This window comes from Hoplias malabaricus, chromosome 16 (genome assembly GCF_029633855.1).
Source record: "Hoplias malabaricus isolate fHopMal1 chromosome 16, fHopMal1.hap1, whole genome shotgun sequence".
Lineage (NCBI taxonomy): Eukaryota > Metazoa > Chordata > Actinopteri > Characiformes > Erythrinidae > Hoplias > Hoplias malabaricus.
Window position 1 is genome coordinate 22715273 of NC_089815.1, and position 23379 is coordinate 22738651.

The window sequence follows — 23379 nt, forward strand, 5'->3', positions numbered from 1 at the left end:
CTCTCTCTCTCTCTCTCTCCCAGTCAAGATTATCTGAATTCTCTAAAGCTTCTGGGAAACTGGGCCAAAACGAGGATCACTATATTTCACTGTGTACACTGAACAACCAACTGCTGGAACCTGCTCATCGCACTTTTCTTATGAAAAGAGGGATATGAATGGGGGGGGGGTCCCCCCTTTGCTGCAATAAGAGTTTCTGTTCTTCTAGAAAGTCTTTACAACAGATGTTGGGACATATGCAGGCCTAAAAACTTTCATATTTGACAGACAGGAGAAAAATTCTCACTCCATTCCAACTCAAATCTGTTGGAAGACAGCTTAAACGTATAAGTGTGAAAGGATGCAGAGCTGTTGTTGGAACACTGGAACAGGAAATAGAAAACAAATTGCAGTAGAACTGCAGCAGAGATATCTGAGGTGTGGTGTAAGGTTAAATTTGTAACTGGATTTATTTTAAACCATTGATAAAGATATAGTGGTTAATCACATCAGTTAATAGTTAAATGTGAATTGATAGCAATTTTAATCACAAGCTCTGTAAGTTACTGTAGGTGCAGTTAGTTACAGAGAAGGAGACAAACCACAATATATCAGTAGAGCTGTACTGTATTAATGTCAGTAATTCAGGAATATTATTTTCAGCTTTTATTGTATTGGCTGGAGCATAAAATCTCCAATACATTACATTACAGAGCAACCCACTGCCACCATCTTGGAACACAGTTTCACTTGTGGTCCTTTAGGTGTACTGTTGAGGATGTGTGTGGGCGGGGGAGGGGAAGGGGTGGCATTTCTACATGACATAACATAATAGGCTTTGGTGAGGCGAAACGAACAGGCAAGACACAAAGCACATGTCGTAGAGGCACAATAGTGTCCTGGACACTTGTTGACATTATTCCAGCTAGCTCATTCATTAGCATTGGCTAACATATAAAGTCAGGACTCACAGCTAACACAGTTCTCTTCATCCTCTTCACACAGGATTAGAATCAGTCCAAAGCCATGTGTCCGTGTTACTTACACACAGGAGTAAAAAAATTAATAAAATTAAATAAGAGCAGGAACCCATAGTGTCCCTTGTGTTATTTCACAAACTTTCTTTTCAGAAAACAGCCACGCGTGAACATGCTACATGAGTGCTTCTTAAAGAAATAGTGACACCCCACTTTATTTGAATTATGAGAAGAAAAGAAATGCCAAATCTGTGCGGATAATCAATAAACAAGTGTTTGAAAAGAAGGGAAGCATTTATTAAAGCACGGGATTGACACAAACTATATCATTGAAGGTTGCATTTTGGCTGGAAATAAATTAAATGAAAGGTATTTCTTGATTTTGCACAGTATCATATGTAACATTACTAAAACAATAGCAACCGACAGTAGCTCGTTTTATATATGCATCACTTTTTCACACTGTGTGCCCCTTTATTTGGAGAATATATGGTGGATTCACAGCGGGTGAGAATAGATCAGATCACCGCAAATGGTTTTCCACAAAAGGGTCTAGACTAATTAAAATTAAAGCCATGACTTAATAACCACAACATGTCACTGAAGGAGAGAAGGGATCATAGCTCTGTTCACAGTGTAAATCTATCTCCTCATATACCATCAATCAGCAGAGCCCAACACACGCTCGTTTGTTATTTCCTGATCTTGTTAGTGTGCAGAGCCTATTCCAGCAGGTTGCCTGCTCAGGCTGGGGGTCTTGGTCCCCCTCTGCAGATGAAAGGCCTGTGGGGGGGTGGGGGACCTGGTGCTGCTGGGGGTGGGGGGAGAGGGAGGCCGGCCATGGCGTGTTTGAAGGCAGCAGTTGGGAGTTTGATGACAGAATAGTCTTTGGGAATTTAAGAGTAGCTCTTCCCCCCGCTGGATGACAGCTCCAGGAAGGAAGCCTTTACTTTTTTCAAAGGGCCTCGCTTTATTTATATTACACATTTTCATCGAGGGAATCTTTCAAAGCCTGCAGGTTTTTTTCCTACTCTGCGTTTTCGTTTTTTAAAGCCCCGACGATCTGTTTGCTTCCGGAGCGGCAGCAACCCTCTCATTCTTTCAGAGACGCTCACCTCACTGAGCCCAAAAGGCTTGGGGAAAGAGTGGACACAGATGGATCCCTGATGCAGACGGTGGAGGGAGGAAGATCATAGTTTTCCTGCATACCTTCTTGGCCAGTTTTCTTCTTATTGAAGGGAGCTAGTCAAGGTTAGCCCAGGCTTCCTCTGAGACATGGGAATCAACCCGCAGCATCTTTTCCGAAAAAACATCTTTTCAAACACAATGTCACAGCTCAACACGCTTGGAGGAGAATTTCAGCTACCCATTTCTGTTAGGTAAAAGACACCATATGTGGAGTTCAACAGGAGCTTCAAATATAACTCCGACAAAGGAGTGCAGCCCAGATTTTGGTAACACTTCTAAGTTATCAAATCTTTAACGTGCTTTAACAGTTTCTGCACAGAAGTACAATGAAACTGTGCCTCCATATTGAACCCATCCATGGCAAACACACATACATTAGCACATCAGCCTTGGATGTTGAGGGAGGAGACAGTGCTACCCCCCCACCCGATTTTTACTGCTTGTTAAGGGAATCTCTAATCTGCTTCTCTCAACCTTAAGACATACCCCAGATATAATTCCTAGTTATTTTACCATCGATAATCGAGCACTTGTCCTCTGTTTGACACTTAAACTAGACTGCAGAATGTCAAATGAAAACATGTCATTTTTGGAGTTTATAGTTAGACTTAGCTTAGGGTTAGGGTTAGGGTTATGGTTATGCGGATTTTCCATGAAGGCCCAACTATATTTTCTTTATCCTGTGAATTGCCATTTTGTTACTGTATGGCTTCCTGTTGAGACCAGCTTTTTATCACATCCTTCAAAATGAATTAAAAATTAAATCTACACATAGTAGATGTGTTTCTATCTACTGTATTGTTTCTATAGTAGAATAGTTTCTATCGAAATTTAATTTTTCATTTCATTCAATTTTACATGTAATAGCAAATTAAAGTGTACGACACACACACTTGGGAGAAGGGGAACTCAAACTGAGAAAATGAGACTTTTGAGGCATCATTTTAATCTGTCTACCATTTATTTCTGTCAATAACTCCTTGCTAAGAAGAACAGGCTGATTGATTACAGCCATCTGTAATCAACCTCTACATTCATCAGTTTCAGCCAAAGACACCCATATGTACATGAGTTGTGGACATGGACTCATGAATCTGTGTATTCTCTCATTCCCCCGGTGAGGACACAGCACTGATTAGAGCTGTAGCCCCCAATAGACCTGCTTTCTATCATTATCCATTATTTACTCTGGACAGTGAGTGATAAATTAGCCTGCTGTCACAAGAGGCCACATCATTCAGAGCTGTATCATGGCGGACAAACAGCACTGTGTGGTGACCATTGGCCCCGGAGTGGGTCCTGGCTCCCACTGGACTAGACCAGGGGGAAAATCAAAGAGAGAGGGCGTTCACCTGTTAACCTACCTGTCATTTAAATTAAGTGGAGCAGGGCAACCTGTCCAAGCTCTGATAACATACTGCCTCCACTCTGAACTGGGCATTTGTTTAACAAAACAAAACAAACACACAGCAGGTATTTGTTCTGCTGTAGTAGATTGGAATAACATCATTACTATAATTATTTTACATGCATTTAATATTTATAGCAATCTTCATTTTTGACTTCTAAAACTTTGTTTTGGTATCAAGCTTTGACAAAAATAAATCAAGAATGTGATTGATATGTTTTTCCTTTCCTTAAACCAGGACTCATCATTCCAAATAGTTCTTTCCAGTGATACCTGCACCTCCTAATGGGTCATTTAGAACAGAAGTTTTAAAACGTAATCAGATTTTGTACGAAAACCATGAAAACTGCTCATTAAATCATCTATGTATTTTGTATTAAACGTCGGGCCTTACTGCTTACACAAATAAAATCTTAGAACTCTGCTGCCAGCAAAAACAAAGGTTTTTCTTAACGATATGTTCATGTCATTGGAAAACTGGAGATATAGAGTCGTTTGGATTTATATATAAATATATTTATATAATATTACAGTCATTTTTGTTTAGACAAAATATGTATACTTCAGGTTTTATTTTTTAATTCTAAAATATTTTTTACACCACCTGCAAACATTAAAATATCACCACATTTTATGTTGAAGGATATTCAGCTTTGTTACTTTGTGGCAAATAAACAAATAAATCTCTTTTAAGAAGGAAATCCAACATGGAGGAGCAACAAAACACAAACCAAAGCAACAAATACAAATTTTGTTGTTGATTCCATAAATTTTTTCCTCAACATTGAATGATTCCACCATTTGTTCCTTTTGGACTTGAATTAAATTTGCCATTAATTAAAAGAGCTTTATTTGTTAGAGGTTTGTTTTATGAAACCAACATTTTCAAATGTTAAACAAAACATGATGTGCCACATCTGATCTGTTTATTTGCTACAAAGACAGACAAAAGATAGAAAGGAAACCGTCGTTTTTTCCAGTGGAACTATGACTAAATGTATTGTTTGTTTCATATTAACCATCACATAGTTTTAATAATAATACTGTAATTTTACAATAGTTCTGGAAATATTTACAGAAGATTTACATGAATTTAAAAAAATGAAATGTTAGCCCAAGAATTAAAAAGCTTACATGGCCTTAATAATAATAATAATAATAATAATAATAAGTGAGAATTATATAACACAAATTTCACATACTCAACATCACTTCACAAATGTATGGGAAAGAAAAAAAAAATGTAATTAAGTGATTGTCAGTGAGTGGAATCTTCTCTAAAGTGGTCGACTGTCATTGTTTTCTGTGTGTTTTTCATATTTCACAGAACCCCTTTTTCTTATTTAAAAAGGGATGAGATGATGGAGATGGTGCAGTGTTGTTCCCCTCACTCTGGCCCTGGTTGGGTGTTATGTTGTGCGCGAATAATATGTTCAGAAAGTTACAGTTTTGAAAGTGCTGTAAGAGGAAAGTCTCGAACGACACTGAAACCTGAACGTTCCTCAGACAGTCAGGTCTCTCAGCGCTGATTAATTAATTAAGAAACTGTGGCTTTTGTGCAAGACTCTGGAGAAATCAAAGGCAGAGAAATGACTAGCATGCTCTCTCTCTCTCTCTTTCTCTCTCTCTCTCTCTCTTCCAGTTTGTTCATCTTGTCATCGCTTGATTAATTTTCTGGAGGTAAATCACAACAGGAGTGTGCATGTGTAAGCTGTCAGCGTGGAGATGTATCTATTCATCACCTCGGGGAGAGAGAAAGACTGTGTGTGTATATGTGTGTGTGTGTGTGTGTGTGTGTGTGTGTGTGTGTGTGTGTGTCTGTGTGTGTGTGTGTGTCTGTCAGGGGGGGCTCCAGGGTAATCTTGGCAGGGGGTGTGGACACAGGGGAGGCCGAGAGCACCATGTAAACAAGATGGTGATGTTGGATAAGAGGGGCTGATGTCTAATGACAAATGGCTAATAATGGCAGGGGACTGCAGAGAGTGAGGAAGTCTATTGATTATCCTTATTACCCACCGCATCCATCTTCAGAGCAAAGGGGGAGGGAAATTAGCTCCCGATCCCCCCTCCCTCCCAACTGATGCACTGATTGCTTTGGGGGCCCTGAGCACGACAAACACAAACACACATATACACAAACACACTAGCATTACTCTCTTAATGGGGGTTTGCACGGCTCAGAATATTTCTATTCATTATGCATTACCGTAAACACCGCTGCTCCTATAAACTTAATCCCAGTGCCCAAATTAAACAGCCTAACTGACTCCAAAAAAAAAGCTCTCATCCATACACATGATATTTCTGAAGGTGTAGAAATGTTTGGGAAAAGCAGCTTCAGAATATGAATGAAAGAATGAGTTATTTTTTCAGACAGTTTGTTATTTCACCTTCAAACAGTGAACTGACTGGACCTGTGTTTTCTCTTTTGCTCTGTCAAATTATGACTAGAAATGTATTAAAAATGACTGTAAATTCAGGAGTCTGGTTTAGTTCTGTAAATCATCGCAATATTTTCTCTGTCTCTCAAAGAGAGATGATGGTAGTGATGCAAGATCAAGGACACCATATGTGCAGAGATCATAGATCTATATATTTACGGAGAAACAGTCATCAGCTCCGTTATGGGTGGGTTTACTCTCTTCAGAGATATGAATATAGACGTAGAGCTGGAGACTATTATCCAGCCCTTTCCACCACATCCGAGGTTCCAGATAAACTTTCTGTCTCGGAGCTCAATCCACTAAGAGACGAGACACAGAACTGTGGTCAGAAAGCACTGGGAAAGAGTTCAACAAGATCTGGAAGAAAGTGTAACAGCTGACCACTGTGGACTATTCAGACGTTAAAACATTAAAACATTCTTGAAAAATTAGCATGGTGTCACTGTACAAACAAATCCTTGTATTTCCATTTTTGATTTTCTTTTATTTTCTTATAAACCTGGTATAATATCATTGGTCATTTACAATGGATCAATCAATGTCAATACATACAGACCAATATAAATGCTGCAAAAGAAAAACAAAAAAGTCACATTCACTTGCATTGAAATTCAAGAAAGTCCCTCCCATCTTCCATTTGGAGACATAAGGTCCTGTTTTCAGCAAAACTTACCATTCACACTTATAAAAGAGAAGGCCCAATGATTTTTCTACTGATGCCACTGAAGAACCACTTTTGGTTTCCTAAAGAACCGTTCAATAGACTACCTGTTGTCCTGCATCCTTTCTTATCCCCCTTTCACCCTGTTTTTTGAAAATAGGAACCCCACAAAGCAAAAAGTACTCTGTACTTTTCCAAAAAGTATCAGTTGTCAATTGGACAAGCAGGGTATAAATTTAAAAAAGTAAGTGCCAAAAGGGGTTCTTCAAAGCACAAGAACCATTCCTGGTTCCTTAAAAACCTTTCATTGGAACCTTTTTTTTTCAGGGTTTTTGTATTGTTTTGTTTTTTAAGTAATATTGAAAAATTATGAAATGAACATTTGTTCTGACCACAGCAGTATTTGCAAGCGATGGGTAAATGTAGAGTAAAGTGTGTGTTCCTGAACTGTATTGAGTGAACTGTTAGAAAGAATCTCTATTCCACTGCAGCTAACGGAGCAGGAGATCTGTACTTTGCAGGTGTTTGTAGGTTTGATGCTCAATCCAGAGTCTGTTACTTTTTCGTGTGAAGTGCTGACTCCTTCAAACTGCAGAGGTCTGCCCAGGTCACTGTAGGACTGCCCATCTAAGCACCGCAGAAATGAGGTCACACCTTTCTGCTGCTTCACCACAATCTGCCTGAGGTCAGACCCCCCCCCCCCCCCCTCACCTCCACTTTCAGACTAACACCCAACAGCACAATACTCAGAAGTGAAACCACCACTACAGTATTTCAGTCATCTCAGTTCACAGTCAAATTTAGGATAACTATCTTGTATATATTGCAACACACTAGACATGTAAGTGGGGGATTCAGGTGGTGGAATTTTACAAATATGGGTCTAAGACAATATATTCAACGTATACTATTGCTATTAAATGACAAACAAATATTAGTTTGTTCTACAAATCATGAAGGTACTTACAACTAGACATATTTGCAGTTTTACACACTGCTTATTTATTAAGACTCCACTACTAAGCATCAGTTGGAATAACCTCTTATTAACAGTTTTTAAAAAAACTAATTTCTTAGTATTTGCATCTACTAATCGGTACTATACAAAAGTCAAAGATCTTTTATTGATTTAAAATAACACTTTTGACTAGAGCCCTGTGAAGGACTGGCACACCCTCCAGGGTGTATTCCTGCCTTGCGCCCAATGATTCCAGGTAGCCTCTGGACCCACCGCGACCCTGAATTGGATAAGCGGTTACAGATAATGAATGAATGAATGAATGAATGAATGAGTTTTGAATAGAAATCCAATTAAAAAAAATAGGTGGTCTCTGACTTTTGCACAGCATTGTGTGTCCAAGATATTTTTATTAAGACTAAAGCAGGATCAACCATGTTAAAATATCTTGTTTTATCTGTGGTTATACCTTCGGCTGAATCCTCAGGTTCATTAGGAAGTCATGGGGGAATGTGTCTGTAATAATGGAGGGAATCAATATCCATCTTTTCTCTTACTGTAAGCGTGCTAAAGTATTTATGAATTAATTGACTGCCTCCAAATAAAACCTTAGATCGTGTATGGGAGGTCAGCACCCTTTAGAGTGTAATAAATAGCCTTCTTAAAGAAAACACATACCACAACACTTACCAGCGAGCTGCTGTAGATCTAACCTCAAAGGAAATCTGAACTGTACAAAGGAATATGGACAATTATAACACATTTGCGGTTATTATACTAATATATTGATTCATCAGAGGGCACTGCTGCTATTAGTGTCTGATGAGCCTGCATTTTAAAGATTTTAAATACAAAAACATATTGTAGGGGTACTGCCTGCCTTTTTAGTTTACTGCAAAATCTGCTGCTGCTGTTACTAATCTGTTATATATAATATATTACTAATATATTATATATCCATCCACACGTGTACATTTTATACTCATACTCATATACTCATTCATTAATTGACCTATTTATTTCATTGGTTTACTGTGAGATTTTTTCTGATTTATTATTGCTGCTACCAAACCGAGACCTGAGTACCTCATTGCGTTCACTTTCATGTCCGCATGCTCTGGAATTGCTGTTAAAACTGAACTGAAATACGTACATGTGCAGCAGAAATTTGAGAACTGCACTGGGTCAATGCATGCAAATGGCAGACACTCATTTGTATGAATTCTCATCAAAGTGGGCATTGAGTAACTTGTTTATAGCTGAGGAAATGAAATGTAACGTTACAGTAAGAACGGGATAGTCCAGGCAAAATCAGAGACAAGCAGGACCTGACACCACCAAAATTGTCCCCATCAGAAAGGCAGTACTTAAAGCTTAGAGCTTAGAGAAATGGGAGTAAATCAAGCTTCACTTTTCCTCAGAACTGTTAAATCCACAAGTATTTCTGTCCATCCCTTTTCTGTTAGAAGAAACCCAATGCTATGGGTCAGAAAGAATTTGGAACAGGCTAGAAGTTATTACAGAGAAAAGAAAATAGAAGAAAATTAGTAAATCCAACCAAGAGGCTGCCGCTGTTCTCAGATCAACGGGGTCTGGGCTTGCAGGCATTTCTCATCATCACTGAATGTGTGCAAGCAGACAATGCAACCAATTTCCAAGGGTGAAACTCAAGTGTGGAAAAATATTTGTGTGGATTAATTTAGAAAAAAACACATACAGGCATTGGTTATATTATATATATATATATATATATTTATAGTTTCTGTATAATGTTTGGTTAGATATAATTGTTCAGTTTTTTGTTGAAAAATATATAACTTGACCTTAATGACTGTACCAGGCCAAACGAAGCAAAATTACGAGCAAATGTAGCTCACTATTTAATTAATTATCGACTAATTCTGTAAATGTATTGTAATATTATTGAAAAGCAAACTGCACAAAAAGACATTGAGTAAAATTCATTCTATATATTCAAATAAATAAATCGACATATGTAGAGTCAGGCAAAAAATAAAAATAAAAAATGACCATCATATATGTGTAAAATGATTGTAGTTTTCCAAATGCACCGTGCTCACAGATCAGTTATCTTGTTTATTGTTAAAAGGAATGACTTGCATTGTCAGTTTTTCATAAAAAGGGCAGCGAGCTCTTGAATACTATAGTAAGTCATCAGTAGAACAGTGGACACTGCTGCTGAGAGTAAGCTTGCCGTATGTGGTGAGGCTTTTGTCTTGTTCAGAGTGGTTGGGGGGCTCAGGTGGAGAGGAGCCGGACCACTCAGATCTGTTCGTGATGTGCTGAAGGTCAGCGCTCATTGTGAATGAGGCTCTAGTAATAACAGTAGTGACGGATTGCGCAGAGAACGAGTGCCTATTTAATAATAACCAACAACCCCACCTGAACACAGCACCCAATCAACAGCTCAATACATCAACCACATCATCACCACACCACACACACAAAGCAGCTGCTTCATCACAGGACTCACATTCAGCCGTACTCTCTTCGTTTATAGAATTGTATTCATTTAAGCAGCATTTTAAGAATGTTCAAACCGTTTTTGACCACATTTATATATATATATAAGGTATAAGATATAAGTCTCCACTAGATACATACTCTGTTCTCTGTCCTTATGATATAACTATATTTGGTGGATCAAAAAAAGTAAATAAATACTGACTTTTATTTTGCCTTTCCACATAGCAATTCTATTGGCTGGAAACGTAGCTTGATATTTTCCAACAGCTCTGAGATTACTGCTAATCAAAACATGCTCTGAATAAAGACAAACTTCATGAAGATATTCTGCAAGTTTCCCGCTTTTTGGCTTTTTTGGGATTTTGGGAGGCTTAACCAGTCGGCCCCTTGGAACGGTCTTTCAGTTCAGTGTGAAACTGCAGAGCAGTGGGTACACTTCACTGTGCATGATTATGAACGATGGAGAAAAAGGATGATTTTAACAAGGTCTTGGTTGAGCAACAGCGAACCTGCCCTTTAAAGGCAGACTGAGCCGTATGTTTGCAATCAGCCGGCCAGGTCCGTTAAATCATGTGATGTCATCTGGTGCTGAAAGTGCTCAGCACTTGGGAGGTAAAGACGAGGTGGGGCAGCATGAAGGGAAACATGTTGAACAAGCGCCTTCCTCGCTGTGGTCAATGAAATGTGGGAGCAGGGCGGGCAGTCGACCGCCCCTTCCAAACACTGCGGTCAGCCGCCACTTACCATACAGTCCAAAAACCCTAAGAGGCCGGGGGGATTGTTCGAAGTAGGGCCCGACACTTAAATAAAGTGTCCAAAAATGTTTATGAAGCTAGAATATCGTATAGCAACGTTGCTGAAAGAGATCCCAGGTCTGGACTGTAATTTTCTGCTCGACAACAGCAACAACTTTCTCTTTTTAAATGACATAAATCTGAGGTTTGTTCTCTCTCCTCCAGAAGCACTTGGTCCAGCTGTGATATTAACTGAAAGCATTTAAGGCAAGACCACACGGGCAGCCCTCTGTCTGGGTGCAGAGTCGGGATAAAATACGGCAGTATTTTTAGGAGAACTCCACTGTAGATGTCAGCTGGAAGATTTACTTCCTCGAACTATAGCATATTCTGTGTAAATACCACCTACGTCGAAAATTATTTTTAAACCACTTTTATCATTCGCAACCAATTACGGTAAATGGAGACTACTGACTAAAGCGTTTAGCTTATCAACCTTTCCGTATAAAAGTCTGTGAGTTGAAAATAGGGGAACTTTCCTGTGGAGGCGAGTTGTTAAGTTCAAGATGGATCACTACTTTGTCTTAAAGGGGAATCTTGCTGTTTTTCACACTGGAGTCTTTTCAAATCGCCCACTGATTTTAATATCAGTTGCATTCTGTTGCATCATCCATATCACACACACTGTACACACACACACACACACACCTCAGCACATGCAGATACAAACATTCCTCATAATGGGATTTATTTCCATGCCTAAATCATACAAATGTGTTCATCCACCATGTCAGGAGCACTTCCTGCTAGCATTGCTACATGCTAATTTGCTAACTGATATTTGCCAAAACAAAAACAGCTTCACTTTCATTTCAGCGACCTAAATTCTTTCTCTGAAACTGTTAAAAAAGTGTAGCTGGTCCCACCTCCAGTGCCCAACTAAAAATGCAAAGAAGAAGACAGACCTAATCAATTCAGAAAAAACACTAACAATCACAGAAAAAGGCCATTTTTATGATTAAACACACACACACACACACACACACACACACACACACACACACACACATATATATATATTTTATGTTGTAAATACATTGATATTGACACCTCAGCCACTGGGCGTTCACATGTGGTGTGCTCATCTAGCCCAGATTAATGGGTGGGTTGCATAAGGGCTTCTGGTGTTATCCTGTACAAAGACAGTATGTAGATATTAATGATCTGCAGTGGTAACCCTAATGGAAGCAGCCGAAAGACAAAAAAGAAGAGACGTAAGCTCATCTCATTATAATTTGGTCTGTAAAACAAACATTTGTGGTGAAAAACCTAAAAAAAAACCTTTGACACTGAAAATAGTAAATGATAACTGAGATGCTATTAATCAGCATTGCACACTTTAGACACAAATGCTTTGTTTTGTGGCAAATGTTGGCAAGACACCACTCTCATTCGACCTAATGAGTAGTTGATGATAAGAACTGTTGAGGCTGAAATACCTCAAACCCACACAACCGCTGATACACTGATGTTTTCATGGCAAACTTTCCAAATCCTTGCTCTTAAAGGACAACAACTTTTAGTGTGGTTGGCTAACAAACCAGCTAACTCCTCTACCATAAACAGTTGTTCAAATCAATTCCCCTTCAGGTCACAGCAGGTAAAACATCTGTTCTGTTGGTTAAGGATGGGAAAATGTTTGTCAAAACTCACCAAACTTGAACGCAGCACAAAGCTTTGCTTGTGAAATGTATTCACCCTGGATGTGTGACCACAGCCAATCCCATTAAAATGAATGGGATTTCACTCACATAATTTTGCTGACTAAAGCCTAGTGTTAAGTTTGAAATATTATTTGGAATAAATTAATTTACAACCATTAGTATGTTGTAATATAGTCACTGATTCCAAGTAGTTCAGAGCATTAGTTCTAATGATTCAGTAACTTGTTTATTGATTAGATTGCTGTTCAATCATTAATCAATACATTGCAAATATATAACTCTTTAAAAACAATGTTTATTCTCCCCATAAACTTGTGATTGCCAGTGATGGCCAGAAAGTACACTTAATGTGAGGGTGCAGGGGTCATTTTATAATCTTGGTTACAAGCCTGCCTTACAGCTACAAACCTTTCCTGACATCCCAGTGCCATAATTCATATTCACGTCACATTTACTGCAGCACTGAGAATGATCCAGCACCCAAGAAATACCTGATCTGTGCTTCTCTTGGGGAGTCCTGACCGCTGAAGAACAGGATGAAAGAAGGCTAATGAAGTATGCAGAGCACATGGACTACAGTCTGTAAATGTATGACTAAAAAGTGCACCTATATGGCACTGATACTGATCAGTGGAGCTGATAAAACTGGCAGTCAGTGAAAAATATTACAGTGTGTGATTTACAGGGGCCTGGCTGTGCACATTCAATAATAAACAGTTGTAATTTTCTTGATTCTCTCTATATTCCCATTTCAATCTAAGACCTACTGCTGTTGTTTTGTGTCATGAATGCCTGCACCTTTTGTTTCTCGCTTCCAACAGATGTCTGCAGAGTAAAGTTTTAGCTTCTTTCCTGCTTAAGGTTGCTATGTGACACGCTTCGGCCTATCTGCTTCCTCTCTGGGCCGCGTCCCATTTCCGTCTAATGGCTCAAAAATAGCCAGGCCCTCTGCACCCTTCCATGTTGTTTCTTCCTCTTCGCACACCATGACATCGATCAAACCTGTTCCTGGGCTTTCTATCTCTTCCTGAAGCTGAGAGAACTGTAGAACAGAGAGGTGGGAGGTTTTTTTGTCCTCACTTGATTTTTTAACTCACTGTTTCCTATTTACCATAGTTCCTCAGGGGTTGCTGGGAGGAAAATGCCTGGTGACTCATTGGGCTGGAAGTGTTTTAAACCTTTTTATGTGTGATGGTTTAGAAAAACATTCACAGTTTCGTTCTCAAATTTCAGCTTGGTTAAGCTACAGTAACCAACCTGCTGTAAGACCTACAAAGTGTAACTGAGCGATAGGACACTCTGTAGTGCCAAGTTACTGTGAATAACATCCCCAGCTGTATCTATATTACGCAGGGTGTGACTAAATCACAGCTATGATATTACAGTTATTAGCTTCAGAACTTAATGTAGGCCTGCTGTTGCACTCTTCCTCAGTAACTGAGAAGGAACTGCTTATCAAAAGTGTTGCAAAGAAAATGTTAAACATGCTTTAATTGCCTTTAAACAGCAGTACAACACACTTAACACCATCTACTGATACACACACACACACTAGTGATTAGTGGCTGTAAATATACAAAAGCCTGGAGAAGCCACCTTGGGTGGTTGTTTTACTGCCCCACTCCTGCTTTTCCTGCCAGTCCTGGGGATCGTACAAGTGACTTTTGCTCCCAACGAGAAACCTTTAGGCCACAGCTGCCCCCTAGAAGATGTCTAAGATATCCATTTCCTGTTCTTCCATGTCGTGGCTGTCCAATGAAAAACATGTATCTCCAAAATCATAAATTTACAGGAGAAGGGAAAAACCTTCTTTCAATTTCTTAAATAAGTAGTCATTTCTTTGAGCATTTCTATTGGTCCATTCTTTGTGTAAAATGTCATGATGAAATGTATAGCTGCTGTGTTCAAAGTAGTAAACTAAAAATGTACAAAAAAGCAGTGATGCAGTACATAGAAGAATACTGATGGTTAACTGTAGGGTAATATGATAACGGTGATGCTGTGATTTTACAGTCTATAACCCGTAAAAGAGGTTTTCCTAGAATGGCAATACAAAAGCCAAAACACGTTTAGGAATGTAGTGCTTCATTTCTCATTAATGTTGTATTTCTTGCTCCTCTTCCAGAGTTTGTGTGATTAAGGCCCCTAGAATACTAAACGCTTACTCTCTTCTTGAGCGAGACTACACCAGAAGGACACATGTTCTCTGTATTTAAACTGGTCTTTACATTGCAGCCTTTATTTTGAGAGAAATTCATCTAGGCTTGTAATTCTGGTTCATCCTTTGACTGTGGTGTTTCTCACTTCTGATTAATGTATTCCTCCACCGCGAGATGATGTTTGAAACATGGTAATCGAGACATAATCCCCCAATCCCTGTGTGGTCAACGCAACTGATTCTGGAGTTTCTCACCGGGCCTCGCGCTTTTTCGTTTTTCTTTCCTTCCTCTCCCCTCTGTGATGGTTGGAAAAGTGGGGAGGTATGGAGCGCAGCCATCCAGAGTCCTGCAAACTGTGGCATGTGCACTTTTTCTCAAGCCACAGGCCAGTGTGGATTAATTGGTCCTTCTCTATTTTAAGGGGGGGGGGGGAGTTAATAAACTACAGAATTTTCCTGCCCCGAAAACCAAGTGTACGTGTTTGCCACATCGTCTGCTGAACTCTGTGTATAGACTGTACTCATGGCCTCTATGACATGAAAATTGCCCTCTTTATTTCATTATTGTGGTAAGAACCGGTGTATGACCCCTGAACGTGTTTGAAGCATCGTCTTGAGTTTGTACGAACGTTTTAAATCCAAAAGGAACATGAACTTAGATGTTTCAGTTCAAAATCTGTCTTGAACACACCAGTATTTTTTTGTTTTTTTGTACGTAATAGCCATTGCATCACTGTTTTTGCAAGTCCTGCTAATGCACTAGTGTAAGGGTCATGTGTTCACTTTCAGTTCTTCCAAGAAGACGTCCCTCTACCTCTGATCTTAATCCTCAGTGAATACGGCAGCTGGCTCTTTCTGCTCTGCCAATATTTTCTGAAGGAAAACACAAGTACTCTGTGCTGAGGCAGCAGCCCTCAGTAAACTCTTCGGTTTCTCCATAAATCGACTCTCCTCTGACTTCAAATAACTGTCAGTGATACAAATGTGAGGAAGCTGTAAAGCACTGAATATTTTATTTCAAATAAACTGGGCTTTTTATTAATTGTAGAAAAGGTAACTTTCAAAACCTTCTTCCACTGACCTCTGAATGACGGGCCTCTTCATCTGAATCGTGTCTACTGAATACTGTAAACTACTAAAACCACTGTTTGGTGCCTTGAGCTATTTTCTTATTTCACTCTTCCTCTTTGGCAGCGCATACTGTGCTGGCGCTATGGTTTTCATTTCTTATGATCAAGTGTACAGTTTGCAACAATCAAGAAAACAGTCAACAAAAGGATTATGCTTTTGACTGAATTTCCACTGCAGAAAACTATTCCACTTTCCCAGCAGTTCCACCCAAAAGACACATTGCTCAGGTCTCTGACATCACTTCTGTATGTAAACATTTTGAAAGACTACTATAAACTATGGCAGATCAGGAGTATTAAAATAACAGAATAACAGAAAAAGGGCAAAATAAACTAGAAAATTGTCTGTTCAAAAGAGTAAAAATAATATTTTTGTTACTACGTACAAGCTCTGAGCATTCCAGCCTAGTTAATTCCAGTAGCATTTACCAGCAGTTGATAGTGCTGAGTAAAAGGACACACTTAAAAAATGATAGTTCTTCAAGGGTTCTTTATTAAAGGAAATGGTTCTGTATAAAATCCTGAGAATTCAAAGAACTTTTTGCGTGACGAAGGGGTTCTTCAGATTGATGTAGAATGTGCTCTAGATGGTTCTGTGTTGCACGTTTTGGAAAAGGGTACTTCAATTGTAACAAGCGTGACATTATGACAATAGAAGAACCCTTTTTGGTGCCATATAGAGCCCTTCTTTAAAAAGTGCGATTCTGAATCATCTATAGCACATTCTCCATCAATCTGAAGACTGCTTTCACAATGCAAAGAACCCTTTAATTATGCAAAAATAGAGTGTTCAGGGTTCTATACAGAATCGAATTTTAGCAATGAGTTTTCCTGAAAAAGATTTTTTGATGACACTGATTAAATAGTTGCAGCAGACAACTACCAAACAGTCCACATGCCAAGAATATTAAACAAATAGGTAACAGACTGTTAACAACAAGATCGTTTACTGATATAAACTGGTCCTTCGTCTGATCCACAAGGACGAGACTGAAGTAGTGCCCACTGTAAAATACCATTACAAGTATTTAGATGGAAAAGTGATGGAAAAGTACAGAGGATATTTTTAGGGGTGGAGACAGAACCCCTGCAATGGCTTCTCCATCATGAACCGTCAGGAACATCTTTTCAAGCTGTGGAGGACAGACATGCTGACGTGCTTTATGTTGGACGAGCTGTTTCGGCCAGACGAGGCCCACAGGCTGATAGTAAAACTAGGAAGAAGAACATGCTGAATGTATTGATACAGTTTTGTCAGGAAATCCCATGCCACTCCATCTCCTTGATTTCCTCTCCAGTTTCTAGTATCCATAGTCACCAAGGTCTATCTGTTAAAGTTTAGACAGTGCGTTCTGTCCCTTTGTTGAGCTTGGGAAACTGGTCTGATCTAGCTAGCTCATGAAGAGCATTTATAAGAATTCTCCTTTTAGATTGTGTGTTTCATGTGTGCGTCAAAATGTTGGTTTTAGAAGATCAAACCTTTGGTAAAGTTCAGATACTGTAAGTTAGCAAAATGTAGCTATATGTATTTAGCTAAAATCCTGCTAATGCTAACAGTGCTATCTAGTTCAAATAACTGTTTTTGCAGTGCATCATAATACCTGTTATTTTGTTATGATATGAAAACACTGCAAGATGAATAAGTTATTATTTTGTAAGAATTTGAACCACAAGTTTCGTGAAAATTGACATTAATTTGTATTTGTTATAAAGTAAATTGATTAATTTATTTGCGTTTTCACAATGAGGCTGAGGAATGCATATATTACATCTGTACAGGGGCATGGTCTCCTTCAGGAGAGGACAGTGCTCTCATAGATCAGTATGGGACTGACTGGAGACAATAGAGCCCTGATGAGAAAGAGAAATTGTGGGGGAAAAAAACCCCGCACTAAGTGCTCTACCTGGCCAGGCCAGAACCTGCATGAGTCAAGGTAAAGGACACCATAACAGCCGTACCTATTTCATGACCGTCACTAGGCTGCATACATTTTGAGGGATGACTCAATTTGTTCTTGCTCCTCTCAGCTGCCAAATCAGTAATATTTTCCCATTGTAACAGTGATTTGTAAGAGATTTGATTTGATAAGTGGCATTTATGAAGCCTGGAGTAAAGTCACTGAGGTCAAAGAGAGAAGTTGTTCTCCTACTGTGTTTTCAGGCCCAAGCATGAAACACTAGCTTCAGGACTTTGATATGTAGAGTAAATCATACATAAGAAGGTTTCAGACTAAACTGACATGCATTATTCCAAACTAAATTGACATGCACTTTTTCCTAATGACATATGCTTGTAGCATACATTTGTAAATTTTTTTAAAAGTTTGTTAATATTTGTTAATATTTTGGAGAGATAAAACTTTCCCGAAATGTTCAGTGCCAAATATCTTAGCATTTTATGTAGTCCTTGAAAGTACACAGTTAGAGATAGCCATTTATTTGAGTCTATAAATGTCACAATTGAGAAAGTATGAAATTGTTCAATCAAAATAATTAAAAATATATATTTTCATTCCCAGAAATCATTAGGCCTTCTCAAAGGCTTAGAAAAACAAGGTTTCCACACTGATAAGCAACATTAACTTATATAACATAAACAGTCAACACATCAGTAGTTAATTATTCAAACTAAAATCAATGTACCATTAAGGCAGCAAAAATGGAGAAATTCTGTTTTAAATCATTGTGTTTTTTTGGTGTGTGACAGTGTAGGTTAATACATGAAAAGTTGTGTCCTAAAATACATTGCACATTATTTTCATATATAGACATTATCATATATATACAATATACATTATCAGGAGTGGGCTTTACATGAGAAATGTTGCTGCTACATTATGAACAATAAAGGGTATTAAAGCATTTTTGTGTTTTATATATCAGTTGTTATTTACAACGTTGCATATTCAGAATAATGGACACATTGGGAAGAATACAATGTTTATTTTAGCAGTGTGGACGAAATAGAATTTTAGTTAGAATGTTTATAGACTGTTATAAACTTTGCCAAAAATACTGGTAAAGTTCTGATTAAGATGAGGACAAGCTGACAGTTGTAAAAATATTGTAAAAATAAATGTGTATTGTAAAAAATCTGTGGAACTTGTAAAAAAATTCTCTTAAAATCTTTTTTAGAAAAAGTTGCATGTTTGAGTTTGCAGACAGAGTTTTTATGGGGCAGGATGTCAGTGTGACCCTCGGGGTCCATGTTCAACTGAACCCGCTGTTCTTCTTCCTGTTTGGAATGATCCTGTTGTCCAGTGTTATCAGGGCATCTGCCTTTTCTGAAACTCTCGTCTAAAAACTGGTTACATTCTTCAGCAAAGTTCTAACTGAAGAACCATTCCATCCACATCTCGAGAGTTTAGACTTAATTCCATGTTATCACGTTCCAGCAAACACACAGAACTCACCAAGGCGCCGCAAGAGCACCACACACCAAATCCTCAAGCAGGAAAGCCCAGACGTCTTCTGCTTTGATGGATGGGTTCCCATTGGTGTCCCGCAGGTTAAGGAGGGGAAGGCAACTGTGTGAGTGCACAACCCTGCTCCGTACCTCATGGGATGCCTAGAAACAGTGGAAAAAACAATGCACGCGAACCCATGCAGAGTCTTTGCTGGTACGTATGGGTGCGTGTGGCATTCACAGGAAGCCAAGACTACAGGGTGTGGGTCTGGGCCCTCTGCGTGGATCCAATTTCCACATTCTTCCTCTCTGCCACACCTAAATCCTTAATTGTCTGGCCACAGACAAAATATTTTGAGACCACACCACTACAGCTAGTGCTGAACTCAGGACCTGGATGTTTAAATTGGGCCAGCACCAGACCCTTTGCTGCGAACAGTTCAGTTGTGAGCTGCCTTGTGTTTGAGAGCAGGGAAGAAATAATTGTCCAAGTGGTGCTGGCAGGATAGACAGAGGAAATAAAAATGTCCGTTCTGGAGGCCCTGTTTGTGTATCTTACAAGTGAAGTGAAATCTGAGTGTATCCAGTGTCATGTAAATATGGCGCCATTATTTAGCCCATTTTTAAATCATTGGTTTGATTAAATCCATCTTTTGATTGTAACAGACTATAGGCTGATCACTTTGGTGCCTTTGGGCTGATGATAACTCCAATATCATGCCATCTATTCAAAACATGCCACACCATTTATATTTATGGCCCAGATAGACTATAAAGAATTGTGGAAGAAGATCATTTTCCTGGATGTCAGTAGATTTTTTGTGCACTTGTTTCTGATCAATAAAGGTCTATTTTCTCCCACACAAGGTTTCCCATTCAATACACCTGCCAGAGGGTTTAAAAACATAGAAGCATGATGCATTTATTATTGGCTGTTACTATGATTTATCTTCCCTGATACCTGCCATTGAAAACAAGTTCAGTTTATTTCCTATATATGCTTTTTATTGACAACCATTGGTGGATAGCTCATTTATCACAGTAGGCTTTACAACATGCCAATACTATGAGAATCGCCCAGGCTTTATTCAGTTGAACCCAAATTAAAAGTTCTGATTTGCGATTCGACACTTTTAGCATGATTACTGAATTAGTGCTGATTATGGCTATACTGTGGAAGACTGCTGTGAAATAAAGTGAACAAGTTACTTCATACAACTAAGCAGAAACGGATCAGCTGTGCTTTGGGATATTATAATTGCTGAGAGTGATAGGTGAAACACCACTGTGAAAAATGTGATTTGAATAGTTAATCAGGTCAAATATGCTGACTCTAATAGTTCAGTCAATATGCATGTGGGATGGCTGCTAATGCAAATGGGAGTCAATAAGGACACAACAAATGGAAAATGAATATCCTACCTTCCTTTGGGGGTGCACTTGTCTCTCTATTTTAATTTTTTTTTCACTCTAAACATAAACTTATATCAAACTGAAAAGGAAATGCATTGTTAGCTGTTATTAATGTGAAAATACTGTAATTAGCAATGACTGTAATTGCTAAACAACATTTTAAATATACTACACTGTATTATCAAAAGCTATATAAAGGATCCAGAATGACTAGTTATATTTTTCATCATTAATGTACCTAATCCTTTAGTCCTTTTTCCTATAAAGTCGCTTCTTTGTGAATGAAATGTTTTGTTGAATAAATATAAACTTGCTCTGTTCTAGAGAATCTGTTGTCAGTTACGTTTAGAACGTATCTCTAAACACTTTCATTTGTGTCTCAGTCACAGAATTATGCAGAAATTGAAGTAAATCTAAAAAATAAAACACAAAATAAAAGATATTACACAATGGTTTAGTAGCAACAAAATGTTCATTCATCTCTGTGTGTAGACATGAACATGTGTCAAGTGCTAAATTCCAGCCACAGTGTGGAAGGAAAACACTTGTCAGGTTGCTGGCAACTAGACTGATTCACTTGGAGGTCTTTAATTATTTTACCGCAGCACCTGCCAGCTTTTTATAGTTGAAAGAAATTATACATTTACCCCACCTATTAAATTCATTAGTATGTGTTCTATAATTATTATATAGCCATATTCTGTACATACACATGTGGTATCTTCTTTTGAATTTTTTTAGGCTCTACTAAATACACTCTCATTTGTCTAACAGTGTACCATAAAACGGATGAAAGGAAAAACCCAATCAGTGGGTCCTTGTGTGGTTTGCAAATGAATCAGCAAATATTGATCATATGAAAATATTCAAAGGTTAGCATCTCCGGAATGTGCATTGCAGGGAGATTGGACATGGTCAGCAGAAAGAATTGGGAGCGTTTTGTCCCGGTGATAAATAGCGTGGTCTGACAGGTCACTTCTTTTGCCCCCATTGAAAGCCACAATTTGTTCCCTCCAGGAGTCAGGAGACGAATCTCCGCGGGAGACAGATTTATTGGCGTCTACATGAGGTAAAACACCTCAAAGTCCCTATAAAGGCCCCAGATCACTGTGGGGAGAGATCGAACCCCCATTTATATCCAGTCTGTTTCTTGTAAAATATTTCATACAACATCAGCCCAGCCAGGGGGCCAGGAAGACCCAAATTCCACATAGAATGACATTTATTTTCTCACATAATGGCCTATGAGTACCTTTTGAGGATTTTTTTTTTCATAATGTCCACATTTTGCTGTAACATGTCAACCTGAGTGTGGATGTGAGATTTTGTTGCATGCTTTCTGCATGAGAAACAGATGGGGAGGATTCTGGCTTGGCTGCAGAAGCTGGAAGTGATTTTAACCCAGAATGTAGATCAGGGAATTTTTTTTTTTCTTGTGATGGCCCACTTCTAAGATCACAGGTGTCCTGGCCACAGAACCCACCTCAGAGAATGGCTGTAATGAATGGCAGTGGAGCTCTGGAGCTTTTCTCCTAGAGAGAAAGGACATGGGTGGTCCTCCTCACCCTGGCCCAAGCTGTTTCCACTAGCCACCAAACTCAGAAAATATACAAAGCTTCTCTAGCCTCTCAGATCAAGTCATCGCTGCCTCTCCGAGCATCTGCCATTAAAGCCCAATTTACATCCAGATCCCTCCCAAATCCTCATTCCAAACTTCCGTCAATCCTGAAATTCACCCGGCACAGCCACGTCTCGCTCTCTCCTCGTCAGGCCAGTGGGGAACATGTCACGGCAGGGAATCTGGATTCTGGAGGAAGGAGCGTGTGATTGTTTTGCTCATACAGCCAAATTAAAGACGCATGTTTCATTTGTGCGCCTTTCCATATCTATGAGAATGGGGCTGCTGCCAGGCAGGAAGAGTAGGGTCATGGAGAGAAGGAAGAAATAGACGGAGTACTCCTCGACACAATGCTGGCCTGCTCGAGCCAAAACAAACACAGCCCCATGGACCTCAGCGACATAATGTCAATACTGCTGCACATTAGAATGGTATTCTATGAACAAGAAAGAATATAACAGAGCTCATTTAACATTTTGAACACTTTATGGGCCCATCCACAAAAATAAATAAATAAATAAATAAATAAATAAATAAATAAAATATAACTTAAATAAAAATAATAAAACAATAATAATAATAATTAAAAAGTATCAATAAAATACCACAATTCACATATTTTTTAATTGATCTTATATTATAATTATTATTATATTATGATAAAATGCACAGATTGGTTTTCAAAATAAAGGTTTCACTGATGATTACAAATTGCAGTGAATCTGAGATGACGACAGTGACTTTTTATATACTGTATTCAGATTCATACATCCTATAATATACATCCCAGTGAGAACATTCCCACTGCTTGACTCACTGCAGAAGGCCATATATTAGTCATGAGATTCAGTTATATATAATATGAATAAATTAAGTGCACTTTCCTTTAGGATCAATAAAGTTTTATCTTACCTTTAATAACAGACCCATAGGTCTTTAAGGCCACTTGGATCTTTATATAGACATTAATAAAGCACTGATATTGATAAATTCATACATGTATTTACCACAAAACAGAAATGTGAAAAGTGCTTTTGGCTCTCGGGTTCACAGACATATTAATAATTACTGTTCTCAATTACAACAGTCAGTAA